This window comes from Anser brachyrhynchus, assembly GCF_964034855.1.
Source record: "Anser brachyrhynchus genome assembly, chromosome: 6".
Classification (NCBI taxonomy): Eukaryota; Metazoa; Chordata; class Aves; order Anseriformes; family Anatidae; genus Anser; species Anser brachyrhynchus.
In genome coordinates this window covers 8,811,890-8,823,600 of record NC_137700.1, presented here as the reverse complement: position 1 = coordinate 8,823,600, position 11,711 = coordinate 8,811,890, and the positions used below count along the sequence as shown (strand labels likewise).

General features: G+C 37.8%; 1 long non-coding RNA gene across 1 annotated transcript; it reads right to left on the bottom strand.

Annotated features, from left to right (window-relative positions):
- Positions 1-4,597: 4,597 nt before the first annotated feature.
- On the bottom strand, positions 4,598-10,901 carry LOC308197321. The gene is made up of 3 exons (XR_013952814.1): positions 10,702-10,901; positions 10,314-10,403; positions 4,598-8,098 (listed from the first exon to the last, which is right to left on the bottom strand). It is a non-coding gene; the product is annotated as an uncharacterized lncRNA (long non-coding RNA).
- Between the last annotated feature and the right edge of the window lie 810 nt (positions 10,902-11,711).

Below are 11,711 nucleotides of genomic sequence, written 5' to 3'. Positions count from 1 at the left end.
GCAAAGCAGTTTGGCATGAATGAGAAAAATGCAGGCGCTGTCTCCTGCCAAAAAAGGGCCCTATTGCTGCTCTGATCTCATGGCTGGTTTTTGCCGCAGGAGTTCACTTGGTGTCCATAAATCATGGTCTGCTTACAGCTGAAACTGCACTGAGTCATCAACATGCAATAAGCTGAGTGACAGATTCCAGCCTGACTACATTAGAACTTCAAACTTAGTCCTCCCCCCGCAACACTACCCATACTTAACAGAAAATTAAACCCAGACTACACAGACATGAAGGCAGTGAGAAACACAAGGCTTGTTTACTTGACAATAGTTTTTTAAGACTAATGTTTCCAGGAAATAGCATCATACGTTTTGAAAGGGAGAGGGCCACAAGTACTGAATTTCTAAAATGACCCACTGCTATAGCATTTAGTTTGTCCTTCCTCATATAATTGCTGATTAAAATGTATTACCCTCTTTTAATGATCTAAAGTGGCACTTTGTCATCTTAGTTCTCACGGAGATAGATTTAGTCAGCTATCTGAGAAAATATTTTGCTCTTCTTTAAAATTAGGCCAGAAGAACCTGAAATCTGATTGCAAATCTGCTTTCAAAGTGACCCAGGGCACATTAACATCCATCTTGTGCCCTTAAGAAATGTGGGCTTCTGGGGAATCTAAACCACCAGTGCAAAAGACAGTCCTTGAAGATACTCTTTTGCTCTCCCCATTCTGTTTCACATAAGATTTTTTTTGCTTTTCCCTAAAGGTACCTTAGGTCTATTTTTTTTAATGGGAGAGATTGTGCTGAATTTGCAATATGGTATCCTGTCAGATCCTAATCAATTAGCCCACATCAGCTCAGTATAAGGCAGATACCAATTTAACTCACAGAGCTAAGCCTTCTGATTTTCTCTAAGGGCAGTCACATAATTCATTCTTTGTAGTGCCAAATTATATTTGACATTTAATTTAAAACTCAAGGTACCATAATGCAAAATCTCACTAAAAATAATGGTGATAAAGCAGAGGAACATTTCATTTGACAGTGAGGATTTTTTCAGCTTATTTATGCACCCAAACTTTCCCCTCCTCCACCTTCCAAAGCCCCCAGACTCACCACTGCTGGTTATCCAGGTGCTTGCAGACGACGTTAGGCTCTACAGGTGCTCACATACTGTAAAGGGGCACTTGAAGGTGAAGCAAAAAACCTTCTGGTGAGTGAGCAGTCCTCTCCATGAAGATATGAGCTCAAAGACAACTCGTGTATTATTGCTGCTGTTGCTAGTAGAAAGCAATATTTCAGTAGTGTGGCTGGGCTAACTGGAATAGTTGCTTGTTCCCTGGACAAGGCAAGGGGAAGTCAGCCTGAAAAGGCTGTGTTTTGTTTTGTTTTTCTTTAGAAGATTCAATGCAAAAAACGCCCATTTAATGGCTTCATTTGCATTCTCTGCCATGCCATGCAGCAGCTCCATTCACAGCCACCTGGCACAATGGAAGCCTATTGGTCCATGAAGCATGTCCATGCTGTGATAATACAATTTTATGCATGGATAATAATAATAATAATAATAAAACAAACGAGTTCTCCTCTTTTCTTGAAATAACACACAACGCACTGCAAACCATTGGGAGTTCTAGCCATGGGCTCAGTCAGCACTTTCAGCAGGTGAACAGTCAAACTCTAATATAAACACTAGTTTGCTAAAAAACGCACCCATCTCTGTCAAGGTGAGTTGCTCACAAGGACCAACTATTACTGCTGGCAGTGTGCAAAATGCTAAGAAGCCAGCGACTTGGCTGGCTAATCCAGACCAGCTCTGTGAGAAGAGAAAGTAATGGATAACAGTAGGCTCTGCTTTGTTGAGCCAATACCATATAGCAATATGCTAAATAGGTTGGTAGCACAATCTTTCTGAGAGCGACTCAACTTTTGTCCTGTTGAAGACCAGCTACTACTCTGCAATAGAAAGAAACAAATGTCTAATACTCTCATCCTTTATAGGCCAGATTAGCTCTTGGGGGGAAAAAATCATCACTGGTCCAAAGATGCTTCTCAACATAAAATGGGTGACTTGAATTCAGGGACTTTAGGCCTTCTTGTGGATTTCAGTCCCTTATTAAGATGAATACAGTCTAGGGCTGAACTCTGCTATTTTTGGAGTGAGTATGTAGGCCTCAGGATAGGCATTCTTGCCTTATTTCACATTTGCATGTAGGTACATGAATATGCTACTGGGAGTTAAGTTCAAAATCTTCTGCATTTGATCAGGTTTTGCTCCATTTATTTTAGTACTTGCTGCATTATTATATTATTATAGAACACAGAGGGTACTATCTGGCATATGAAATGTGAACAGGAAATAAAGTTGCTGTGTACCAGAGAGAGAGAGAGTACACTATCAGCGTACTTGAAAATGAAAGAAGCTATATTTGATGTTGATGCAGTGTGCCTATGTGATAAGTTTAAATTAGTGAAGCGATTGTGATGGCGTTACACCACTGTAGATTTTCCTACATTCCATGAAATCTCATTGTAAAATACAAAACACAAAACCAAAATCTTCTGCAAAAGCAATGCTTCAGCATTACATAACAGAGAGGACTTTTTTCGTTTTTTGCATATGTCCTATAATTCAGCTCTCTGAGACTTCCCTGAGCTGAGGCTGTATCAAGAACTTTGTTGCCAGTAGTAAGGGTTCTGTTTTTTAATTATAAAGGACAAGCTTACCATTCATGAATCCAGATAATTGCTTTCTAAATCTAATTATACTTTGGCTTTTGTGGCATCCTGTGGCAATGAGTTCCACAGTTTATTAATGCTTTGTGTGTGTGTGTGAAAGCACTGACACTTGCTTAAGCACTGTTACTATAAGAAATAGAGAATAGTCATTTCCTATTCTTCATACAATTTAAGGTTCTACCAACAGGAATTATGCAGCCATCAGACCTCTTTTCTAAGCTCATTCTACTTAGCCTCTTTTCATATGGAAACCATTCCAGAAATTGGCTCACTGCTATTGGCATTTCCTTATCTTTTTTAAATCTTGTAGGGTCTCTTTGAGTTGAGGACAAAAGACACACATCATTTTCAAGATGTGAACATGTCAGAGATTTGTGTCATACACTTCACAGTCGGCATTGTCCCAGAGGTTGTGTTTTTTTTCCCAATCGTGAATCTAGGAAGATACACAAAAGTGAAAAATCTATAGCTGCTCACCAAATTAATATGTGTATTTTGACACACAAAAACATACATGCACAAAATCTTCAGAGCATTTCCAGAAACTGAAGATTCTGCATCATCTTCTTAAGAAAATTCACCTCGGTAAATATTGTTTCAGGATAGTTTCAATGTTTTCAGAAAAGAAATTATGAAAGTACTAATGTAACTATCACACTAAGGAAACTGGATTAGCTGAATGGTCGTTTAGGTAGCCTATTTACATCAGCAAGGTTTTACTGTTGCATAGACAGAAGCTTTAAAAACACTGAATAGTTTAAAACAGTACTAAAAGATACAGTGAGTAAATATGCAGATTGAAAAAACAACACATTGTACCACGAAGAATATCTTTAAATGGAAGTAAAGAGATAAATGCATTGACTGAGATTTCAGATGCTCAATACCTAGGTTGGCTCAAACTGCTGAGAACTTTGGCGCTTCCACTGAAATATATGTAAATATGAACATAAGTCTAACATTTAAATGTTTCTTCTTTTTGAAGGCCTTATCCTTAATCTCTTTTCATATATAGGATTTATCATATTGCTTTAATAAGGGATGTATTAAATATCAGGAACTGACTCAGAGCCCTTGCATTCAGTAAGGAAGCTGCTTTTTAATTACACTGTGCACAAACATCAGCAATAAACTCCCCCTTACAAATACAAACAGAAAACTAAATCATAGTGGGAAGCCAGAAGGACTGGAATGCACAGAGAAGTTGAAAGAGAGAGAGAAGATAGAAATTATCTCATGGCACTTAAACAGTCTAATTTCTGAAGAAAATTCTTTTTCAATTTACACTGATGTAAAGGAGCTCAGAAATTAGCTTGTTTACTCCTCATTTAAAATACTGCCAGACAAATGGATTATGTTGTGGGTTGTTTTTTCTTTTTGAATTCTTTATGATATGGGATTCTACAATAAATAGCACAAACACATTTGTCGCCATTCTTAATCACAGATATTTGTGCAAAGATTTCAGCAAGCTCTATGCTGCTCTAATTTAAACTCATTTAAATCCTGCACAGCTCTGTCATAGAATTAACTCTCTACAGAATTTAAGCCTGTGTTTGACCACAACTGTGGGTTGTTTTCATACCTGTATCAAGAAGCATTTTCCAAAGCATAAGCAGCAAATGCTTAGAACAGTTTGAATTCACTGGTTAGTCACTGTCCATCCAATCTGAGGAACCGTAACTTCTCTCATTCCTCAACATGGATTGATCAAAATACTTCTGGAATTCCAGCACCACCATATTCCAAGTCCCACAGGAAGCTATAACTCGCTTTTCAAAATGGATAGCAGGAGTTGCTGCTGGATCCACATGCAGTAAAAATCAATCCCCTCACCAATAATATTAAAATCTAAATTGACAGGTAACAAAATATGAAAAAAAAAAAAAAGGAAAAAATATTACTATCACTTAGTAGTTTAGGAAACAAAAGCTAAGAGAGAACAATTTTTGCCCAAGACTGGCAAAATAAAGAAAAAAAAGAATCCAAATTTATCCAGACTTATTATGGATCTTGTATCACAAAACCATTTTGCTCAGTGAATAGTAAACACAGCCTGACCAGCAGCCTAGTGAACTCAACAGGAAAAGCTCTTGCTGTTTTCATGAGGGACTTTGATCAGTCTGTTGGGTTTCTCAATGAATTTATCCAAAAGAAACCTGCAGCTAGAATAAAGGTTATAACTGAGGCACTACCACAGCAGACTAGATATTTTGTTTTTAGGGCACCTCTAATTCAATAGCCATGAATAATATAATATTCATGGAGTCCCATCTGCTGTTCAGTTCTGTGTAGAGAAATATTTTGCATTGTTGGTCCAATAATTCTGACTAAAACTGGTAAAGTGACATACAGGCCCCTGAAAACAGTAGTGGAATAAAAAAAATAATAAATTGAATACAAGAGAAAAAATAAGCTTGTTTTAGTTTGAAGGGAATAAAATTGAAGCCTTTTAACCTTACACATAAGTTCCACACCATTGCTTTTTAAAATCAGTTGAAAATCATTTAAAATCAAATTGATTTTGGCTTTTACATTCAGATGCACTTCATCCTTTCACTTACTCGTCTATACAAGTAATGTCTTCAGCCAACCTGTGTTTAAAATGGGTTGAAAATCAGTTTGTATGTTCACATGCTTATTGGAATTTTCTCATTTCCATTTCACTCAGAGCCAATCACAATCAGATTAACTTGCTAGGGAATATGTCAAGAGGCTGATTTCATGGCTGTTTTAGCAAAGAAATGGTTCCTAATGTAGTGAAACATTTTTTTGCTTATAGCACGTTGTCTATTGCCCATTTGTGTCAATAAGTGGGAAGATGTATAATCAGAACTGTTCATATTTATTCCGAAAAGCTCTCTTCTCCATCATGTACAGGCTCATAATCAATCATGAAAGAACTATAAAATCACAGGAAAATATTTCCTAGTTTATATTTGCTTCTTTCCGTTACCAAGACCTGGAATATCTGCAGCCTTCTATGTGTGGAGTGCTAGGGTAGGTTCCTGCACTGGACATTCCTCTGTTCACCTGCTGCCATCCAACTGTGGATCATTTGGACTGGATGTCTGCTATCTGAACCGACATTTAGTCATCCAGTCTGAAAGCAAGTGTGCTGAAATGATGCAATGTAGCTCACTATCAGGGCTGTAACAGGATGTAGAACACCTGCTATTGACTTGGATAGAAAGGATAAAACCTTCTGAATTGCTTTGTTTTCAACATCCTTTTGCCCATATCCCTCAAGTGTCCACTTGTACTTAATTTGTCACTGATGGACAAATTTAAGGAGGGGGGAATGGCATAGCAGGAGAACAAGAAAATGTGAAGCAGATGCCCAAGTTCTATTACTGACTCTGTTGGTGACTGGGTAAGCTGTTTATAACGTTCTATCATGTTCATTGATTTAGATGGATCAGTTTTAGGTTTCCAACCTGAGAAGATGCATATGGTCTGCTTTTCACTGTGAGTCAGTACTTCCACACTTCTCATCTTCAAAAAAGAGTTTGTACGAGTCTGCAAATAAGGTGGTAAATGTCTCAAGCTGTGCATACAAAAGCTGAACACTTGCAATTAAATGGTATCAGGAAAATGTTGACTGTAAGCTCTCAGTAAGTCAGTTTACTTGCTTGCAAATGAGAAATTAAAAATGCATCACGAGGAAAGTTGTTGTGGGTTCAAACAATGTTTTAAAGACCGCTCCAAATTGCAAATGAGAAGTCAAAATTCCACGTGCAAATATTACATTTCAGAGATGATGAGTGGGAATGGAGTGGGAGGTTATATAACCTGATAATATCAAGGATCAGAAAGAGATTAAGCTATTTAACTATTCAGCAGTGAAAAGAAGTCAAGAAGGATCAACACAGACAAGGAATGGAAAGACAATATAGAAACTGAGTTGCGCAGGCTGACGTTCTGCTTCAAAGGGTATTAGTGCTAGGGAGTAGTTACAAAACTGTAAGTCTTAAAAAAACAAGTCTGATTTAATAAATATTTACTAAATTGTATAAGAATTACCTGGCATCAAGCTATAAATATTAAATTCTAATGTAAATATTAAAAGAATGATGGGTTTTCAAATAATCAACTTAAGATTCTAAGAATTTTTGGATTAAACATGAAAAATAATAATAATAAAAAAAAACAGAGTCAAACAAAAGCCCTGACAGTTAGATTCCAAAAGAACAATCCACTCGGAGTTCCTTTTATGTGCCAACAACTATTATTTATATTGTTTATGCACTTTCATCATGACAGCCCTAACACTGAACAGAGCAGATAGAGTCTAACAGTTACCACATTTGAAAAAAAGCTCTCAGAAGGTAAATAAAGTGAAGTGAGGCTATATTTTTGGATCTGGGGAGATGTAAGACCATTCTGATACTCTATTTATATGGATTATTTTATATTGTTTAATGAATTTCTGCACTCTCTCTACAAAATAAATGTTGGCTCAATAAATAGAGCCTGCATTTAAAGGAACCACCCTATTAAAACTGGTTTTGTTTGTGCCTGGAGAATCAGAACTGTTCCATGCTTGTTTCAGATTTTACTTGAAAGCTCCCATTCCATTAGTATGACATTGTTTCTGAGACAAAGCTTAACCATAGTGTCTTTCCCCTTTAAAAGGTAATGACACCATCTAAGCAAAAATAATGGTGGGGGAAAAGAAAAGACCCCCATTACAGCAAACTGTGGTATTAATGAAATTCTGTTTGTATTAAAATTTTCTTTCAACCCCAGTCTTCCTGTTCAGGGGGATAGTGTCAACCTGTCAAACATTTAATCAAGAGCAGCTCATTGATGCTTCCATTATGTCAAAAAGCCTCACCTAGGTGACTTCAAGGGGAGACAGCAGGTCTGACTCTTTCTCAACATCCAAGACTGAATTTTTCAGTTCTCACCCTCAACTTCTAATTTCTAGTGTACGAGTATGAATATAGATGACAGTGGGTTTTTTTGTTTGGTTGTTTTTTTAATTATTTATTTTTGTTATTACAGCAAATCTATAATTAGTGTAAATTGAAGTTGTAAAGCCAGAAGACAAAAAAAGAAGTCCACATACGAAAAAGTATTTTCTTAATTTTTAGGTTGGTGGAAATGGGCTTGTTAGAGGGCCAAAATCTGCATTCAGAATGCCTCTCACACAACAGCAACGTTAGCCAAAATTTCACAATACAATATCAGGATTCACAATCCAGACTGTCCCTAGAAGTGACCTCACTGAGGTGTTGCATTTGAAGACATGCTGCTGTTAACATTGATATTAATATTAAAACTAAAGAATAGTCACTCCATTGCATACAACTCAAATTTGGGGCCAGATGCTAACCTCCTGCTGTAGCTTCTTTTCAGCAATAAGCTAGAATGAAACAAGAAAAAAAGTCAATTTAACCAAGTACCTGCTCTGTCAGGAAAATGCTAGATTTGAAAAAAAACAAACAAACAGAAAAGAAACAAAAAAAAAACCCTTATGATAGCTTTACGATGCCTTCCTCTAACAATGTATTATTTACTAATCCACTACAGGTGAACTTATAAGGAAACTGGTAAGGAACATCTGTCTCTCTCTGATCCTAGGGAACTGAAATCATTTCTTGGAGACTTTAAGAAGGTGATGGTAACCAGGAGCAGCCTTAAGACAGCTCTGATTTCCAACTCAATATTGGCTTGGTATGTGGATGACTCAGTGCAAAAGCCAGGAATATTTTCACACCCTATGCTACTGGCAGAAGAAAAACCCCAAGGAAAACTCTAGTCCTCCTAGCTTCTGAAAGAAGTCCTGCAAGAATTTGACTGAATTTCTGTTAAAGAATTTCTACTTCTACAGTTTCTACCATGACCAGGAACAAAGCCATCTTTTTCCATTCACAGTAATACCCATTATTTATCAGTTAGATATATGGTGCGATGAGTTTTGACTTAAAATACAGTGTTGCTTCAGTATTCAGGAAGTGAAGTCAGAGAGAATTATGATATCCTGAAAGTATGGTTAAAGGAGCCCCTAGACCTTGGGCTTTTAAATAAGTTTGCAAAGACTTATTAATGGAGAATGTACCACATAATCCATCTAAATAATTTACTGTTAACTATTCTGCCAAAGGAAAGATTCTCATTCAAACATAGTTTGTGTGTGTGTGTGTGTTTTGGGTTTTAGTGTTTAGTGGTGTTTTTTTTTTTAAAGTATCATATATAATTAAAAGATGACTATATGGGTCATTTGTAAAGCCAAACAACAAGACCAAAACTCTAGTAATGTGAAATGACCAGCTAATTACAACACTGGTTTAAATTATGTTCCTAGGTATTACTTGTTCTTTCCAAAGTGGGCTGGATATCTGTACTATTTATTCAGCCCCAAAGACCAATTCATTCTTGCAAACATATTGCTCCTTTAAAATGTAGCAAGGTTTAAATCATCCACGCTTATTGTTTTAACTTCCAGCATTTCATTATTCTACTTAATGGTTTGCACATTGTTTTACACAAGGAGAATATAATTTTATTGTGCGATGTCAAAAAAAATAAAATCCATGTCCCTTTTGCTTCTAAAGAAGATGAGAAGTGATGGGACAGGAGACCTAAACTACAGGGATGTTTAGCCTATAGACAGGAAAAGTCCAACGTTCCTCAGCATATGTTTAATCAGGAAGACATGCAATCAAAATATTAGCAACATACACACATCTGAATTAGTCCACCCCTCAAGACTGGATTGGCAGAAATATAAAGAAACTAGGCTGGCCCAATCTTTCTCCCATCAGAGTCAACTGGAATGCTTGACAGCTTTAACTTAGCCAAGAGAAGGCCCTGATTTAGATCCTATGGCTTCTGCACTGGAGCAGGGTTTGTGGCTGGGGATCAGGGCTTTAAGAGACATCCAGGGGTAAAGTACTAAAAGAAATGGTGCCAGGTGGTCCCTGAAAATTTAGCAGAACTGAAGCTAGAGCTTGCAGTCTCCTTCCTCCAAGAAACCTCTGTTGGCAGAGCCTGGGCATCAAGAGCCACACAGAATTATTTTATTTCATGTCTAGGACTGAAGGTACCACTGGCTAATGAGACGGAAACAACAATGACAGCAGAGTATTCTGATGGATTGTCCATACAAAGTGGAGATATTTGCCTTTAGCATAAAGAACTCTACTAGGAATTTAAAAACATATTTCAAATTGTTCTTTTGGGTGAAATGCAAAAACTGCTTTTTCACATGAAATATTTTTAGCTAATACCTCCAACAAAGCATATCCAACGTAAAAGAAGCACTATATCTGCAAAACTGTTTAAGGATGGGTACTTCCCAAGTGCCCTCAATTGCTCCTGCTCTACTTGCCTTGACCTGTTGCGTCACGTTATGCGATATCAAACTGCCATCATATTCCATTTTAGAAGTGATTACGCTTCATTGGTGGGCAAAGTTGCTGCTTGCTGAGTGTTTGTGAGGTTTGATTAATTAGTGCTTATGAAGTGCTTTGAAATGCTTGCATGAATGATGTTACAGAAACACTGAATATTGCTGCTGCTATGCAGGCAGGTACATGATTAAAGATTTGATGTTACAAGGTGTGGCTGGGCCTTACCTTCTCTTTGGGAAAATGTTCTGGTTTCCTTTGCTTTCCCTCTGGCAAGCTAGTTCAATTTTCCAACCAAACCAAAACACTTCAGTCTTTCTAGGGTAGGGAAAAAAAATAATAATAAAAAGATTAGATGAAGGGTATTTCTCAGAACTTGTTGCTTGTCTAGGATACTGCACCTCTAGGTGGTCTGATAAACTTCAAGGGCACCTTGTTGATAAAGCTCGTTCTCAGACTATTTTCTTCGGGTCTTTTTTTTTTTTTTTAAATCAACTACAGTTCTTTTAATTGCTTTCTCCTGTGGGTATTTAACATAGACACCTCATTGCCTGTTAAAGCACCTTTCTAAAGCATCTTTATTTCTGATATCCTCTCTTTGGCTGGAGAGACCCACCTGTCTCCTCCGATCTCTCCTGTCCAGAGGGAGCTGTTACACATTATCCCTTTCCATCACTTCTGACTGTGAACCTGACAGCTTCCATCTGCTCAGGGAAGTACAACTCCCCACAGGCGATTCACTCTTGGCCAAAGTAAGAAGCTGCAGGACTGGGCCCACAGCTGGCCTTGAAAAGCCAAGGCTGAAGATAATTATTGCACAGACTTACCCATTTAAAGATTTTTTCAGCTTACTCACTGCTGCCACACTGGTCTGTAGCCATTACCATGCTGTTGTGGCCCTTCAAGAGCATGATGCTTCATAAGGCAAGCGACGGGATTCCTCTGCTTGTGCTCAATGCCCAGTGCCATACGAGAGGTCTTAAGGTATCCAAGACATCTGTACGGGAATAGCAGGTATGACGCAGGACCTAAAGCAGATTGACACTCCACCAGGGTGGCAAATGGATGCCAAACAGGCTATGCTGTAATAGCTAAAACAACACTGGATGCCAATGATGAAGCAACCAAGTTCTTTCCACACTGCTTAATGTCCCTGATTTTGGTCATTATTGAGGGCCCTTGAGAGGATCAGTTGTATTGATCTTCTGTGCTGATCACAGACTTCACATCCTTTTTGTGTTGGGCACGTTAGTCTAACAGACTGTGATCACTTGCTGCTATCTTTGATTCCAGTCACAGCACAGAGTCTCAGGTTTCACTATTCCTGCTTGTTTTACTCCTCTCACGTCCTGCACCCAATGACTTCTTTTGGTGCTGTTATCTTTCATAGTAACTTCAGGGTTAAGTTCATACACACCTGCCTGCATACAGTAGCTTCTGGGTTTTAGGTTCTTTGTGTTTGGTTTCCCAATAGCTGTGAAGAAAAAAAATCATTTTTGCTCCAGGCTTCAGAAGACATACTTTCTTAGACTCTGAGTACATGTCACTATCTAAACCATGGAAGTATTTAGCATTTATGAGGTTCAAACCAAACAGGACAACCCCCCTTCTTATCTCTCTAACATT